Below are 18500 nucleotides of genomic sequence, written 5' to 3'. Positions count from 1 at the left end.
CACCATCCCCTGGACAACCTCCAGATGGTACTGCGATGCAAGTATATGGTCATAACTGGTTATACCCCTAACAGTTACAATACTATTCAGCAACTTATCTGAAGACACAATTTACTCATCTTCTCCTTCCTAGTATTCTGCTGATGCACTGATCCATAAAACTTATGAGAAATATTTATAAAGGTGACAGCCCTGACATGGAGAATTAAATCACAATATGAGAATGAGCCAATTTAGTAGCTTATGAAGTTCAAGTAAAAAAAAAACCCACAAAAACAGATGAAGAACTGTCACAGCTGAGAAAAACAAGCATATGAGAGGGAATTAGAGCTACAGATTTCCTGTATGTGACAAAGACAGAAAGAGGATAAACTTGTGTCAGGTGACAGGTAATGGTAAATGAGTGAATGGTAAGCACCATGTTATTATATCTTATACATGAGCAATCCTTGCTGCAACAGCTGCTGTTTAGGAAGGGAGAAGTGCTTCTGTTGTATCATAGAACATAAATGATGAAGCAGCAAAAAAAATGCACCAAAGGCACTTTTTGGGGGGTTCGGTTTGTTTGTGTTTTTTTTGGCGTAAGATAACATAAGGATTGGTTCACTGGGAGAAGACAAGCACAACAAAGTGTCCGACTGGCACTTGCAGTGGGTCTGTGCCCTCTAACATCTTTAAATGCACAGATCTTCTGCTGCAGTGAGCAAGATTCGTTCTGGTAGTGCCGTAGCAGAGCAGCTTTCACAAAGAGGTTTTTACCAAAACAGATATGAGAATGACAGACTTAAAACCGGCAGTGTAGTATTCCCTGATGACAGTAGAAGATTCACAGTGGCCTTCAGCGTATCTTTTATCCTGATGCCTATACTGTGCTCTGTAGCTGAGGTACTCTCTCAGGTCTCCATGATTTTATTCACAGTTGTATATACAACATAGCAGAGTCCAAAGCATGCTGTAGCTTATGTGAGAATAAAGAATAGGTACCAATAACATATTTGAGACTATATGTTTCCACTGAGAGATCTCCCATCAGTTACTCCCACTGTGAGGTATCAGGGAACAAATGTCTCTTTGGTTTCATATGCTGTTTGCTTGTGATGATGCAGATAAAAGGGCTGCAAGTACTTCAAAGGTGGAAAAATGGTTATTACAATGTCAAGGGGGTGTATAAGGTGGGAGATATTTCCACAATACATTATGTTTTCCTTTTTAACAGAAAAATGCAATTGATTGCATCATGTCAGGCTTACAGCCCCTCCCATGCTGTTTACCAACAGGCTCCCACCCCTCCTCCTCCTGACACAGTTTTGTAACTCAGGGATTTACCAACAGGCTCCCACCCCTCCTCCTCCTGACACAGTTTTGTAACTCAGGGATCAAGTTATTGCTGGTAGTGAGAACCTGATGTAGCATCCTTGGATGGGATGCTCCACGCAAATAGCAGCGATGGCAGCCTGGTACAGAGGCTCTCCCATGGATAGTGAAGCACAGGGCAAACTCCTGCGGGCTGGTGATCCTTGTCTTGCAAGGCAAGGCAAGAGATCACTGTTCAGTGTCATGCTTGTAGGGTCCAGATTTTAATTTTCTTTTTTGTTTGTTTTGGCTTGTTAAATAAATCCACTCTCAGTTCATAGATGTTCTTTAATCTTGTGAATGAGTTTACAATGGGTATGCTACTCCTGAGCTGCCCTTTCCCCTGTCAAAGAACTGATGTGGGTGGACCTGAAATGCAAACCCGATTACATGTGTGACCAGGTCTGTCTTTGGTTAAAACTGAGACATTCAACAATTCCATGAAGCAATTTCCTATCAGTGTCTGGCAGTCTAAAAGATGGGGAAAAGCTTTTAATATGGTTTAGAAGTGTATCATTACCAGTTAGGAGCATGATACGTGTTGTCATTATGTATATAAGGAAAAATAATGTAAAGAAATAATTGAAAATAAGAAAATTTAAGGAACATACAGTGGCCTGCTATATTTTACAAGATTACAGCCTATGGAAAAGAATGTCTTTCACTCAAAATCCCATCACCAACTGTTGAAAAAAAGGTTGGGAGGGCACAGGGATCCACTTGCGTATACAATTCTCCATGCAGCAATGGTAATGAAGAATAAAGTAAGCCTACAGCAACAAAACAGAAGTGGCAACCCTGTCAGGCACTGAGAAATTAGGAAATGTCATATCTGTAGTTCTCTGTTAATCCCCTCTCCTTTACCATGTTTCTGTGGGTCTGATCCATAATTTACTGATGTCAGACTTCCAATCAATTTCAATTTTAACAGTTACTTCGTCACCCTCTATTTTCCCCATATAACTCCATTTCAGGGGCAGAAATGTGCCTCTGACTCCAGGACTCCAAAATGTTAATTCATACTCTCAAATTCTGAAACATTAAAACTATTAAAATGTGCAGGGCAAGGAGTCAACTGGCTGAAAACAAGTGGTGAAAACTGCAGGGCAGAAGAACAGAGTTTGTTGGTATTTAATCAAATGCCGATGCGTTATTAACAGTAAATATGAGGCAGCCTTAATGACAAAGCCTGCTCTTTCAGTGCTGGAGTGAGTCTTACCAACAAGTAGAGTCTTCTCCTGTTTTCCACCACCCTTCTTCCCCAGCTTGCCAAACTATGGGTGGTGATGATTGCAGCAAAGACTTCCACTGCATACCACAGCATCAGCCTGGGGCCAGATGCGTAAATACGTGAAAGCGTTAAGGAAACACAGGAAAGCAACTCAGTGTTAGGAAGGAGCTGGACTGATTTGAACATCTTTCCCATCCAGCTCTTTCCCAGCAGCAGCAGCTCAGGTTGCTGCTGCACAGTGTCAGGGCTGGCCTTGAGTGTGGGCAAATGAACCTGCTGTGCTCAAGGTCCTGACAGCTCTTTGTTCAGGTCCATGAAGCAAGAAGATCCCAATCCTCATATTCCCTTTGCTCATTTTCTACTCTTCACTCTTGTTTTGTCTTGCAGATAGAATAGCGGTATAGTTCCTATTCCCTGTTTTGCACAATTATGTTCATAGGATGACAGTTATATCTGTCAGAGGGTTTACAGTGAAGAAATTCAGACTCAAAGTTATCTGATTTTGGTGAAGAATTTAGAGTTTTCCCAGAATTACAAGGAGTTTTTATCGGGCACCAGGCAATCCCTACTGGCTAGGATGCAGTTCCTTTGACCCAGGGTAAGTTCCCACTTCACACCCAGATTCCAATAGACTTACAGGGAACTAGCCTGCTGCCTTACAAACCACTGATTCCCACTCTTAACACCCTTGTCCCTTTCTAAATATCAAATACATTCCCCCCTTAAAGTTTTGAGAGGGCTTCTGAAGTAATTCTGACTGGTAATGATGAGGAATTGTGCAGTCCTAAAAGCGGTCCTGTGGCAGGAGGTATTAGCTCCCAATGTTACAAAAAGCAAGATGATCAGCAGGGCAAGTCCGTTATGCTGTGCAATGGCCACTCCACCCAAAAGCTGTACCAAAAAGGGATGCATTTCTAGGATCCTTGGAAAAGATGAGCTAACTGTTGCTGGAAAGCCACAGGATGGACGATCCCTGCAAAATCTGTCTGTGCAAGAGCAGCGGGAGGCAGATTAGCAGTTTTCTCTGTAATTCTTTTCCCCTGTACTGATGGTGATGAATCACCGCAGAGCAAAGGCACTGACTAGCACTTGCTTTTCTTTCGACATGGGTTAGGAGCTAGCCATGCTCTGCAGTATGTTTGTTCTGGTACTGAGCATTATGCATCATAATTGTGTAGGCAGCAGTGTTCGTTTAGGAAGCCTGGGAAAGCCCGATTAATGTACTCGAGGGGTTCCTATAAAATGCAGTTGCATCTGCTGGAGTTGCAAGGAAATAAATGGCTTTGCTTTGTAACAGAGGAGCTGTCCCCACATCAGCTCTGTTCATGCCAGCTGGTAGGGATGCAGTTAGTAGCAAATTGTACAGAGGATTTAGGGACACATTTACAATATCCACCCAGGAATGAAATGCAAGGCTGGTATATGTTTACTGCCAGACTGAACTGCACATTGTATGAAAGCATAATTAACAGAAATGAAGGGCATCCTCCCAAACGTGCTCATCCATTAACCACTGAATAATAGTAAATACAAAAAGTGAAGAAACAAATGGGAAAGTGTAATTTACTTGTGAATAGGGGTTGTTAAAGGGTGACAGTTGGTTCCTCCAGCAGGGTATTGGTCCAATACACCAGTTCTGCTCGTGCTGCATCACAGATACTGCGTTTCATGTGGCGAAGATACACAGCACGGACTTCAGATGAGTTTTGTTTGCTTACTACTTCAACCCCTGGGAGAATTACAGGTTAAATAATTACATTGTTTACAAAAGTGTGTGTTTTTAAAAGACAGAAAAGTTCTGGATCAGTCTGCAAGTTTTTATTCCTATTACTGATTTGTACAATGAAACCATTCTTCATGAGTCGTTAATTGCTGTCTTTTATTCCCAGACCTCCTACAGAAACATTATGCCGAATCGCAGTCCAAAGAAGGTGCCCAGGGGAAGTTTTTCTGTAACGTCAGTAGCACCATAAGCTCACCAACCAGCTCAGTACATCTGAGGCTGTGCAGGACGTGGTGCCACCGAGCTGCTTGGAGCCCACTCCTGAGCATGCAGTGCTGGCCTCAGCTCCTGCCAGTCACCAGCACACCAGAACAGCAGAGGGTTGGATGTGGCATATGGATTTAAACACATGCTTTTAAACCCACACAACCCCAAATGCATATCACCTTGTACACCATATTAGTTTTATCTGCAAGATTTTCTTTACAGAATACAGTTACTTGCACCAAAATAAAAAAGTGGCAAATTGAAAACCACTGGAGGACTCAACATGTGGGCACTGCTTCAGTTTTATAAAGCACTCTCACTTGCAATGAGAAGCTGTTAGACAGGTCAGTGCCAGCTCGCAGGGTCAGCTGCCCCGTTACCCCCACTCACCCCAGACCTGCCAGTGTCATCAGCGCCTCTGTTCAGGCAAAAATTAATTGTGCCTTTGAGCAACCTGGTCTAGTGGAAGGTGTCCCTGCCCATGGCAGGGGTGCTGGGACTAGGTGACCTTTAAGATCCCTTCCAACCCAAACCATTCTGTGATGCTATGAAAAGTGGGGGTGACTAGAAGTTGGTACTGAAGGTGCTCTTCTGTATTGCACAGGAGTCTGAAGGCAATTTGAACAAGAAAGAAAAGCAGAGTGCAAGACTGGAAACTCTGTTTCTATACTTTCTTGGGTTTTGTTGTTTTGGTTGTTTGGTTTTGGTTTTGGTTTTGTTTTTTTTCAACAACCAAAATGTACTAAAACTTGCTTGACAATTTCATGTGATAGAAATATGGTTGCTGAGGCTAATTTTGGCATGAGGAGAAAGAGTGTAAAGTAACTGTGAACACATTTAATGGTTATACATGGTTTGTAGCTATCAGTTTCTGATAGCTGGGTTTCTGGAAAAGTTTTCACTGTAAACTCTTTTATGCATGAAATTTGATTATTTCTTGGAATAGACTCTCTGACAGAGTGAACTGAAATACGTGATTCCTAAATGTGCTTCAGGAGAGAATCTTTCCATTTTTCTCAATGTTGCTCGCGATGAAGTGGTATGTACATTCAATTCTTTATTAGTCACCAAGCGAAAATAAGAAACTGGAAAAGGATAGAAAATTTGGAAGCACTCTTTACTGGTGCAGCAGTGCTACATTTGGTTCCCTTTTATAATTGGGTCTAATTAATTGTGCCCCCTGTACCTTTGTTTGACAGCACCATTTTCTTCCCCAGAGCTGAAAATAAATAACTTTCCAAATGTTAAAACTGGTCCCCAAGGGATGATTTTCTCACTGCCTCTTATGTCCCCTCAGAGCATTCGCAGGCATCAGGCAGCAGCTCCCCAGTCACATCCTCTAGTCCCCAGCATCTCTGCCAGCATCCTGGGAAGTTCAGCATCTTCTCCCCTACACCTGCCAGCTCCCTGCTGCCCTGGCGGGGAGGGGGAATTACAGCCCCTTCCTGGGCAGGGGGCTAGGCAGAGCATCTCCCACAGTACTGCCTTGAAGCTGTCTCTCAGAAATGTAACAAGCCTTTACCTCACTCACTTGCTCACAGCACACCCAAAAGAAGAAGTCCCTTGCTAGAAGCCAGCAGAAGGTACATCTGCATATCATTGCTGAGCCGCAGCCTGTGCCCATCCCAGAGGGACACCCCTGGCGTGCTGCGGCTCACGGGGGTTCACCTGCATCTGGGTGAGCCTCAGCCCACGCTGCCGGAGCCTGCACACGTGGGGCATATGGGCTATACCCTCAGGGCAGGTGGAGTCATCACCTGTAAGGATTTATCTATTAAAGTGAATGGCAAACAGAAATGGGAGAAAGGGAACAACACCTGCAATGATTTTTTCTCCTTCTCTGGAGATATTAAAATCCTGTCTGGGTGCAGTCCTGTGCAGCCTGCTTTAGGTGAATGTGCTTTAGCAGGGCGTTTGAACTAGATGATCTCCAGAGGCCCCTTCCAGCCACAACCATTCTGTGATTCTATGATTTTATTTTCAGCTTCTGATTGGGATAGTCTCAGTGCCCTTGCAGGCCAGAATCTGCTATTACTGCTTGTCTGTCCCTTATCTGGAGGTGAATAAAAGCTTTTTCCCAGTACCATCGAGCAGTGTGTCTCTGAGCTGCCCCTGTGACCCCAAACCTTACATTCCCTGCCCAGGTGCCTGCAGAGGAGCACAATCCGCTGCCCCTGCACACCTCCTAGCAGTCATCCAGCTAGCCAAGAAGGGAGCAAGAGAAGGCATTCTGGTGGTTTTATTTAGTGTGGTGAGTGTGTTCCAGTTCCGAAAATACAGTGCTGAATTAAAATTTGGAAAAAAATCCATGCAACACTTTGTGTGGAAGCTGAAAGTATAGACAATGTTAATGGCAGAAGCAACTTTCCCACAAATTACTCTAAGAAGTGATTATGTCGGAAAAAAGTGAAAGAAAAAGATAGAGACTACTGGAAAGGAAGAAGTTCAGTGTTTTAAGCTTTAAAGGACCCCAACAGATGTTGTAGGGAAAGAAATCTCAAAGGACATAGGGAAGTACAAGATGCAATACAGTCCCAGGGCAAAGGATGTGTTTTAAAGAACAGATGTTTTCCTCCAGTGATAATGATGGAAAAATAATTAAAGAGAAAAACAGGATTCTGAACAAGAGAAAAATCAGTGAGAACAAGAAAGATAATTAAAAAGACGTTGGAAGTAGTAATGCTATCAGTGAGTAACACTTGGAAACCGTAGTGTGGCACTTGGAGAGCCTATGGGTGTTACAAACGCCTGTTTGCTAATGCAACGCTGAAAGATGCGGGCCCAGCGGCATTGTCTGGAGCTTGCACACAAACATACTCTGTGCAGAACGGAAAGCACATTTGCAAGCACATTCTTTTGCACCAGAAAAGAAACAGGGAAGAATGAAGCCAACTTCTGATCACTTTGTAAAATTGTCAGAGATCTGCTATCAGAAACAGGATAATGGCTGAGGATGGGCTGTTACTATGAAGACATACATTTACCGAAGTGAAATCCCCCAATAGGCTTCTTCATTGAAATCTCCAGTGAATTATGCCCAGTCCTGTCTGATGCTTTAACTACAGCTGATGCAGACAAATGCTTGCAGGAGAGGAGAGCAGAAGATCCGCTCTGAGCATTACAGCTTAGTGGCACCAAATTCCTGAATAGTTAAACAAGCAAAAATGCCCAAGGACATAAATGTTCCTCAGACTCCAGGAAAGGGCTAGCACATCAGGTGTATTGCTGCATTAATGTTTTTACATACAAGCACTGTAAGATGTTGCAGTTCAGGCAAATGATTGAGTCAGACTTTTTGCTGGCCTCTCCTCTTCACAGTGACTGGTTGTCTACAGCCCCTGGCCCACTCTGGTGTACCCCAGGCTTGGATTTTCAGCATTTAAAACCTCATAAGGATCTGTTAAATCAGGGCCAAAATGAAGGCTTGCATATGAAACAAGTAACCCCAGCCTAGAGGTGCAGCTTATGACTTTAATGCCAAACGTTGCGGGGAGGGGGGGGCAGACAACACAACAGTAGCAAAACATTCTTTCCTGAGCATGCTGACATGCAGAATAGCTTTGTCTGTTTTGCTTATGCTCTACAGACAGGAATTATATACAGGTTCCATAGAGTTTTCCACTGATGATTGTTTGACTTTTTTTTTTTTAATATTTTAATCCAATTTCTAGACAACTGGAATTGAAAATTTTGCAATTGTTAATAATTTATATTATAGTCTAGTCATTCTGTCATATGCCACTTTTGAAAGAAAGGAAGAGAAAAAAAAAAGCCAACTTGTTGACTGCTTCTCTACCTATTCACTTGGTCTATTAAAAGACTGATGATCTTGATATGTAGACACTTATCAGATGTAAAAATCTTATGATTCACAAATTAATGCGAGAATATTAACAAAAAGCATCGTGTTTTATCCAAGCACTTCTTGTTTTAAGCGCTGCAGGTTACCTGATTTTTATGATAAAAATCTTTCTAGTCAAAACAAGTAAATGAGGTTTAAAGCATTATTACATTTTCTATTCATCTTGCATGATGAGTGTTCCAGGAAGAAAACTGAACTATCAGTTCTTTTCTTTACAATTTCAGGGGAAGCGGTGTTTTGTGTGAGAATATGGTAAATTTGAATAGGAGTTAAATTGACTGTTTACACCATTTTATGTTCCCACTGAATTGTGAATACTCTACTCTGTTCCAGTGTGAATGTAACTTTCCCCAGCCATGTTTAAGCTTACATATGCATTGTATTTTACAAGTAATCCATGTTGAAATTGTATTTCAGAACAAAAATGAGAACATGAGATACAATTTAACATTGATGCATAATGAAATACGGCTCTACCACATCTTTAATAGCTCTTGATTCACTGAGTACAGATTTAGGAATTACATTGCATTTTGGTCTCAAAGTTACTTGGAAATTGCTTAAATCCAGAAAAGATCTGCCAAGTAACTAGGAAGAAATATAGACTTTTGCATTAACATTATTCCTATTGGACTGTTATAATACAGCTGTGCTTCTCATATTGAGAACTCACTGAGCAACTAATCAGTGAGCATATGTCTAAAAATTCATTTAATCTGAGGCTATTTTAAAAGCTCCTAGGAAATGGACTCCAGGGAACAGATTTGGCATTGGCAAGGAAATGTACAGAATGACCTAGTACGTCTTTCTACTTCTAATTCTTCTGGTTCTTTTATATGAAGTAACTTGTTGAAGTGATGCAGTCATTAAAGGCGGAATTGGAACTTGATATGCAGTAGAAACTCCTGTTGGGTCTGCCTGGGTTGGAGCCAGTTTTCTTCATGGCAGCTAGCATGGTGGTTTGTTTTAGATTTGTGACTGAAACAATCCTGATAACACAGTGATGTGTGGGCAAAAGAGAGCAACTGTCACTGGCATTAGTTAAGAAGACTGGGGAATGATGGTTAATTGCCAACTAATAAGCAATAAACAAAGTGCAACAGCTCAATGTGTTTGAAGGGTGAAAGCATTAAGGTAAAATCACGAGGGTTTGGAGACTTTCGGCAAGAACACTTTCATTCCATGAACAGAGAAGGAGTCCCAGGCAACTGCTAGACCATCAGGTTATGATGAGGCTCTTACTGTCATGTGCTGTTTGCATAGAGCACTCTGTCTTTGCAGAGAGAAGATGAATGGGCCATGAAAAAAAATCTGTATAGCAGAGACCGGCTTCTAGCAGAAACCTCTGCCCATGCCAGAGGCTGCTGGCTTCTCATGGCCCACAAATACCCACATGCAACATTTTTGCAATGATCAGGCAAATCTGGCTGCTCAGGAAACATAAACCCCAGGACTGACCTAGAAACCATTTCCTGAGAATGTATCATAGTGATACAATGCTTTATATCTACCCTTGCAATGCCAAGACCAGTATTTCAACTTTTATGTTTTTAGATATAGTCCTATCTGGAGGGTGTGTTGCCAAGAAAGCATCTGCATATTTCCCACTATGTTATCATGCACCCACTTAGTTTTGTCCAGTCCTGTGGTGGATGGTGCTGAAATTTTGCAAGCAGGTAGAGATACGAGATGCATCACCAACTCCAAATAAACTGCAAGAGCTGTTGCAGCATCCAACCTAAACACTGCTATCAGTGGAAGCTCCCTCGCTTAGGTTTCCTTCAGTTCTGATAGCTAATTAAAAAAGTCAGAGTTAAGATGCAAAAAATGAAAAATGCAAAAAAAATATTAAAATCTTACTTCTAACTTATAACTAATTACCGGAATGAAAGTCCACAGATTTGCCACTGCACAGCTGCTGACCCCAGCGCAGACCTGTGGTTGTTGTACTGCTTCTCCTTATTCCTTCCAAGGTGAAAACCATGTCCTTGTAGCTCCTGCCTCCCTACACTGAGGAAGGGAGAAAGGGGCCTTTGAGGTTTTGGAAGCTCTGAGAGGAACACCTGGCCAAAGAAGCTCTTGGGGGTAAGCTGCAAGTGAAAGTACACTGTGCATATGGACTCCTGGAAACAGGGGTCTTGGACGGATGGACCTTCTTTTTGACCCGTCGCAGTAGCTCTAATGTATTGCATCCCCAGCGCACTTTCATAATGCAGTTTCCTTCTCTGACTTCCAAAATGGAAGCATGAGAGCACCTCATGGTCTTTAGCTCCTTTAGATCACAGCTGTCAGTACCCAGCCACACATACAAGCCAGGTGCCACAGCCGTGATCACAGAGGTGGTTTGGGACAGGGAGGACTTGGTCCCATCTCCCAAGATCTCACAAGCTCTCTGGCCCAGGGAGTGCTTCTTCATTCCATTTAAAGTAGAGTGAATTTAGCAGTTCTGAGACAGACTCATGAAGCAGTATCTCCTGACAGCCAGGTCAGGGCAATGCCCTGGAGGTGGATGTTTTTATCCAGGCAAGGAATGAACAGACGTGGCATGGATATGAGGCTTCTGGAGATACACTTATTTTTCAGAGATGCCTTAGCCCTTCTGAATCTGACACTGTGCTTTTATTAAATGGAACATTAAACAAAATTCTTCCAGGTGGAACAAAACCTTCAGTTTGACTTCAGACAACATTGCCAAATATTCTGAATCCTTGATTTGGACGTCAAAATGTAATTTTTATATAATTTATTTAAGTTACTTGTGGGTTGGTGATCAAAGTGGAATATTGTTGCTAGTGTCTTATTGCTGATGTCCAGCTGCTCTGTGCTGCTGTCCTGATAGTGAGGACATGAATGCTGTCTAACCAGTCCATCAGTCTGCAGGAGTGGAGCACATCAGCACCACCATCCTGCTCAATGACATCCTGCAACTACACCGACAGAGCAGACCCCAAATTTCTTATTCATGAAAATCTGTGATTGAATTTTTGCCTGAGGGACGAGCGAGGACAGCAGCTGGTGGGTAGGTAATGACACTTCCACTCATGACTTATGAGCATAGTTCTGGTAAAATAAACAGAATAATATTTTTCTAACATGACCACGAATAATCATAAATTTTACTGCACATAGCAAGATGTGGCTTCAGTCCCAGTGACTGGGAATGCTCCCACCATCTAATAAATAAGAAGAGGGAGCATCACTCTTAATGTTGTCAGAATTAATGTAAAGCTATATTGCAGCTTACTGTTACTTTCCCTCCCCTCCTCTATGCCTGTCTGTCTTGGAGGAGGAGTGAAAGTCCTAGCACCCTGTAAGATGTACTCATTGCATTGCTTGATGCATTTCTGGAAAGCACCCTGGCACTGCAGTGATAAATGTGCTATGAGAAACTCTACGGTGCAGAGTAGAAAGTGCTATTATTGCTTTATTTTGTATGACACCCATACTGTGGCTGCACTTATAACCTTTGCAACTGAAAATTGAACACTGCTATAGAAAGACGGATGAACAAAAGGAGGAGATGAGAATTACAGTGGAGTTGTACGACTGTGACTGAGGTTTTAACCCAGTAACTAAGTCAATATTTTAAATAGTGCATCAGAAGGCAAGCCATAGGGTTGTAATGGTATGTGCAAAACTAAAGAGCATTTACAGTCCTGTTGCAAAGAGACGGAGGTTTTGGATATAAGGGCAGAAAAGGTATTACAGGTATGGGGAGACAGTGTCAAAAAGCTGCGTATCAGTGCACTGACTGCTACGGTCTTTCAGGCTGAATAAGTGTGATTAGTGCTGTTGGGAGCATGACCTCCTGCCACTTCCCTGGCAGATGAGAGGATCTGCGTGGGGCTAGTGAGCACCATGCTCGGTGAGGGATGCTCACATCTCCCTTCGCAGGAGAAGAGATGTTTATGGTCACGAAGCCAGACTGCAGCGTGTGCCAAGACACTTTATGGCACTAATGGCAACCAAAGAAGGATTGCCAACCTTGTGAGCCCTACCTTGCTGCAGCAGAGGGGACGCAGACTTCACACTGCCCCACCGAGCTGGTCTGCAGCACGTGCACGAGCAGAGCATCCATGGATCCATGCACCCCAGAGACACCATGGTGCCAAGCCAGCTGGGAGGTGCTGAGCCAGGAGCAAGCACTGCCTCCTTTCCCAGTTGTTGTGCACCCTGCCAGTGCTTAAAACCTGTGACCAGGAGCTCAGGTGCTTCTGAAGGGCCCTGAAAGAAGCACTGTCCTTTTGCCCAAACAGCAAGACTGGCCACATTGGCATCAAAAAACTTTCTTTTTGATGCCTTGCTCAAACTTCACACACACCCCTCCCCCGCTCAGGTTTAGGTGTTTTAAAAGTTTGCATAAGCCACTTTTTTTCTGAACAGTGATGGCTTTACAATGTTATCTTTCTTTTTATTCCGCAGCTGATTTTTGCAGAGACTTTCATATCGTCACTTTTAAAAATGTCATTTCTGGCATTACATGTTGGATTGAAAATGTTATTTAAATTTCAATACATTTTCACATGCACTTGGACATTTATTACTAGACTAGAAGGAAAACATTTTCTTGGAAGTTTATACAAGTTATGAACTTCATGTTTGTATTTAATAGATTTCCAGTACTGTATTGTGAGAAAACATTATAAATATGAGAAACAAAAAATATTTCTAAAGGCATTGTCTAACCTTCTGGATTTATCTTCCTCTATTTAGTCCTTTGCTCTGAAGGTCTGTTAAGGTGGCAGCAATCTTGTCCTGAAGACAGCATGTCATTTCTTATATCTGTATTCTGCTGCCTTCCTTTAAATGAGCTCAGAAGATCCACAGATAGGAAAAAGCAAACAAAAACAAATCAAACCAGCAAAACAACAACCCAGAAACAGTGGTTCATCTCAAAGTAATTCCCCAATCCCCCCTCTCTGGCACCAGCTATTCTCCAGAAGAAACCTGCGATGCTTTGCTGCTGTGTTGCCCAGGCACAGCACTGAGGCAGGAACCCCAAAGGTCCCTTTCACATCCCTCTAGCTAGGACAGCCCTTCCTCCCCATGGCATATGAAGCAGCATGGGTCTGCAGGGATTTGGTCTCGCACTTCTGGGAACACCTGAAAGGACAGCATGAACACAACCTTTGAGTTTTATCAAGCAAAACACTCTTCAACTTCTTCACAAGGTGGCTCTGAGCAGCCTCTCCGTACCTCATCCTTTTTGCCTTCTCAGCAGTCTTCCAGCTTCCTCCACTTCCAGTCTTTGCGTCTGATTCTTGGGTAGCTAAATGACTTCTTCTGCACAAGTAATCAATACCAGAGAGATGCAAATGTAGATTTTGGCACTTATAATTCTATTCTACGTTACTTGTACCAACAAGCAGCTTGGAACAATCTTTAGACCACTGATGAGCTTCAATCATAATGACTTGTAACTGATTCATGAGATTTTAGATTTGATGTAGCATAATATAGCAAAGCTTTATGCAGATAAATTAAAGATCCTGCAGTATGCCTTATTATGGGATAGGAACATGTCCAAATCCAGTTTATGCCTAGCGGCTTAACACAGATGTGGACCAGTAAAACAGGAGCTCATCACTCTCCTGGCAGTAGCTATGACAATCTCTAATTAACTTTTAAGGATGTGGAGGCACAGATACAGCACAGTACACTGGGCCAGGAATGAAGCTCTGTCAGCGGGGTCGTTGCTGCAGGCAAAATGGATATTTGCCATTAGTCTGAACTTCACATTAAGGATTGTTTTCTGTGAAAACATTTTAAGATCAACACTTTCAACAACAGGATGAAGTTTAAAAGTGAATCAACAGGGTTTCTGGCAAGCCAGGAATAGAGAGGATCTGTGCAACCTACGTGGCAAATCAGAATCAGGCTGCATTTTTTTCTGTAGTCCTATTTTTTTTCTTATTCTTATGCAAAAATTCAGTGTAAATTCTAGTGTAAATTTACCATTTGTGAACCCATGTCTGTCCACTGACAAGCTAGCATGCATTGATTAGTCCCTATTTACAACAGCAGAGAGACACAGTCCAGCAAGAAGAGGGACCAGGTATTCCACCTCTGCCAGGACGTGCAGAAGCAGGGAGGAAATCAGGATTTCTCTGTGGGCAGAGAAGAAGCCATGACTTGGTGGGTCAGTGCTGTGCACAGCAGCGCTAGTCAACGTGAACCTGGGGCTCCACTGGCACAGTCCACACTGGCTGCCCAGGGTGGCTGCACCTCCTCCCAGGAGCAGAGGTGCTGAGCCATGGTGACACCCTCCCACAGCCTGTGCTGGCTGCACCAGGCAAAACCCTCCCCAGCACTCAGGCAAGTGAGACTGAAATGGGCAAAGATGGGAAACTGGGACGTTGGACACAAACCTTCCAAGGCAGCAGTGATGGGGAAGAGAAAAGGTTGTGCATTGCTGGTATGACAGAATCAGCATTGTTTCTGGTGTGGAGGTGGTGCTGTCCCACAGAATCTAGAAAAGTTGCCTCCAAGAGCAGCTTTCCATGGGAACCGAGCCTTTGCAGCATCATGTGCACTATGTGGCTTCTGCCAGACAGAGCAATTAAAGCCACGATGGTGAGCTGCTGTGGGAGGCAGGCATCATCACAATGCCAGTTCTGTGCCCCTTTGGAAATGCTGCTCCTGCTGCAGCAGGTAGCTGAAAAGCTAATAGATTACTTTTTTTTTTTTTTTTTGTATTCACTATCAAGAAATCCAATTCCGTAAGAACAGATCTCCATGTGCCTCCTCCTTCATGAGAACATGCCATTCCCACCACTGTGCCTGTAATCCAGCATAGATCGGGGATGTGCTTCAACTGGAGCATTGTCTGGAAAGCAGTCACTCACAGGATGCTAAAGGCAGGTGATGCTGATGAGGATCCAGCCCTTGCTGTCACTCAGTCATTCCAGCACCAGGTGTAGGTTACTATTAATTTCACTTTCCATAAATTGTGACTGATTTAGTAACACAAGATACACAACTTCTTCCTCTTCTTCCTGTAAGCAACTGCTCCCTGGTACTTGCACTCTGATCCCAATCAGCTGCCTCTTTAGAATCAATAATACAGGTCATGGCATGTAAGCACAGAAAACTTCCTGCACCACATCAACACAGAGCTAGTCATCATTGTTATTACTGTCAAAACACAGTTGAACAAGCTGGTGTTGTGTTTGTCCCACACAGCCTCAGTTCCTGCCAGATTGCCTGTTTTTCCCATTACCTGCCCCATCATTTTTGTAGCGTTTCTCAGAGTTACATTCAGTGTTTGATTTATACGCTGTTCGTTTAATAACAAATGATTATGTGTCTTCTACCTGTGATTTATAACGATGAATCACCTTCTCCCTGAAAATTCTTGCATGGTGTGTGCAGCCCTCCACATTTATAAATCTGAAATGTTATTCTGCGCTTGGCAGGCCAGCTCCAGATTGTCAAGCCACAGCTGTGGACGTCAGAAAACCCAGTGAGAGGTTAAGTACATGATGCGGGCTTTGCTAATCAGAAAGTCTGCCAGAGGACCTGAGGTGACAGGGTGAATCAGCTTCAGCAAAGTGATAACTGATCCATACTTCTACTAGAAGAGACAGTTTGCTTTCAGAAACCTTCAAATGTTATCCCCTCTTATCACCAGTGCGCTTTCAGTCCTTTGCTCCCCTTTGGTCAGGGCAGCGTGGAGATCTTCTCTGCCCATCTATTCCAAGAAATGCTACTCCTGGCCCATCTAGAGCAGGATCCCCAAGAAAGCTCATGCAGGACATTGCTTGGTATCAGCCCTTGCAGGTGTCTCAGAGGAACCTCTCCATACCCAAACCTGCAAAGAGGTGTCTTAGAGCATGCCCTGAACTCTGACCCAGAACTGGGACAAGGAGGACGTTGCCAGGTTTGAATAGTCTCCTTTAAAATACAAAGGGACAGATCCAGGTACCTATGCAGACACCTCATTCTGTGTGGAGATCCCAGGGCACACAAGGTGTGGGTCCCTGCCCTGTGGAAGGGAGACTGGTGGCACTGTGGGTGCTGTGGGACTTTACCTTGCCGTCACCACCTACTTTCACCTCACTTCCATCCTCTGAATGCTTTTTAGCCATAATATTACTTCCGGCAGATTATGCTTTTCTCTGTAGGGTCTTACTATAAAAATATTTTTATTGAGCTAATTAGCTAAATGCAAGCCCTTTATTTTTATCCCATTATGATTTTTTATATTCTAGCCACTGGAAAGGGTTTGCATCATTTTTATATATTATTTTCCTTCAGATATTGATAATTGTTATTCCCCTTTTAAAGAGAGCACTTAAGGCTATTTATTGCATCTCCTTTCAAACAGTACTCTCAAGCCCATTTAAGCGTTTGCTGTTCAAAACCAGCATTTTCAGACTATGTGGAAATCAAATAAAAGCCAACACAATTCAAGGAACTAAGATTAGAAAGATGCCTTTAAAAGCTGCTTATTTGTATTCATCCATACCTAGGAGTTTCCAGATAGTTTTAAAAAGTAGCACCCTACATAGCATAGATGAAAGCATCTCTCTCACAAGGGCCAAAGTTGTGGGGAAGGGGTTTATGCCTGAGTTTGTAAGGAAGAGTACAGAGGCTGGGAAGTGAACACTGAAAGGCAGTTTCTTCCCCACATCTCAAATGTGGGTTTCTGGAAATAAGGCAGAAAGAATTTCTTTTAAAACCCATAACGCTGAAAGGATTTTTCTCGTTATGCCAGTAATTGAAAAGTATTGCTCCCTTTGATTACAGCCCTCACACTGGAAACGTCTGCTCAGCTCAGGAGAGTTGCAGAAAGCCAGCCAAGGTGTGGTGGAGGACACAGGTTTGCAAGGGAGCTCTGGACCGGGTCCATGGGCTTCAGCACGGGCATGACTTAAGACAGAGCCTGTGGACACCACAGCCGAGCCTGGCTGCCATCCAGCCCCTGCCCACACTTTGCCATCACAGCTGACTGCTGAGGATGGGGTTTTCCTGGGTGGGAAGAAGGGGATATGATGTGTGGATTCCCACCTTGGCAGAAGGAGGGGGCTTCTGCCAGTGGGTTGCCACTTCAAAGGCCAGGGACTTTGTTTCCCCTTATCTCAGCATGTTGGGCTCGGTGAGCAGAGCCTCCATGAAGAAGCTGTAGTTGAGGGTCCTGAAGCAGCATGGTCTCATCCTCCTGCCAGGTTTAGAGGGATGTACCTTTTAGCACAGCTGACTGACCTGGGAGCAGGTCTAGTTTGCCTCCTGAGCACCATTAATTCTCTTATAACCTTGCTGTTCAGTTGCTCATGTGAAGAGGGGAAAGGGGCATGGATGAAAAACGTAATGCTCGTTACTCAAAGATTTATGCACAAATCAGAAATGAGCCTCCTCCTAAAATTCTGGACTCACTCTTCAGGCTGATGGAGGATTAATTATGTCAGACCTGATCGTTTCCTCATCCCAGAGTGCCACTCTCCGAGTGCGGACGGGTCCTCACTGTGGCCGTGGCGTGCACCCACAGATGCTTGCTGGGGAGAGGCAAGGGGAGGTGAGCAGGGTGGGAATTAAGGAGAGGGGCCAGCGCTCCCCTTCCCAGTCTGCTGGGGTGCAGAGGGGTGGCTGGAGCTGGGAACTGAGCTCTGACCCTCCTGTGTTGGGCTGTTGGTCTCAGCACATACACAGTGGATATCCCCAAGCATTCTGGGCTGGCAGGAGCAGCCATGTGAGCTGAAGGCAGGGGCTCAGTGCAGGTGCTGGAGAGCCTTCATTTCCAGTATCCTTATGCTTTATGTACCTGTGTTGCATCTTCTGCTTGCATGGACCTAGTACTGATGATTTCTAACCTGCATTGTCTCCATATAAAAATGTGATAGCTCTTACAGCTAGAGACCTCCACATTTCTGAAAGATTGGCACTGCAGGGAAAACAGCAGCAACAGTAAACGCGTCACCTGCCTGCGTAATTGCACTGCCCTGGGCCAGATTGGCACGGGCATTGGCGACCAACCTCAGAAGTGTTTGAGGCGCTTGCTGATCCAGTGCTCCCCTCTGGCGAGAGCGAGATGGTGAGTCTCGCAGCTCCCCAGGCTTCCATCAGCC

This window comes from Falco rusticolus, chromosome 7 (genome assembly GCF_015220075.1).
Source record: "Falco rusticolus isolate bFalRus1 chromosome 7, bFalRus1.pri, whole genome shotgun sequence".
In the NCBI taxonomy this organism is placed as follows: Eukaryota; Metazoa; Chordata; class Aves; order Falconiformes; family Falconidae; genus Falco; species Falco rusticolus.
This window is presented reverse-complemented; position numbering follows the sequence as displayed.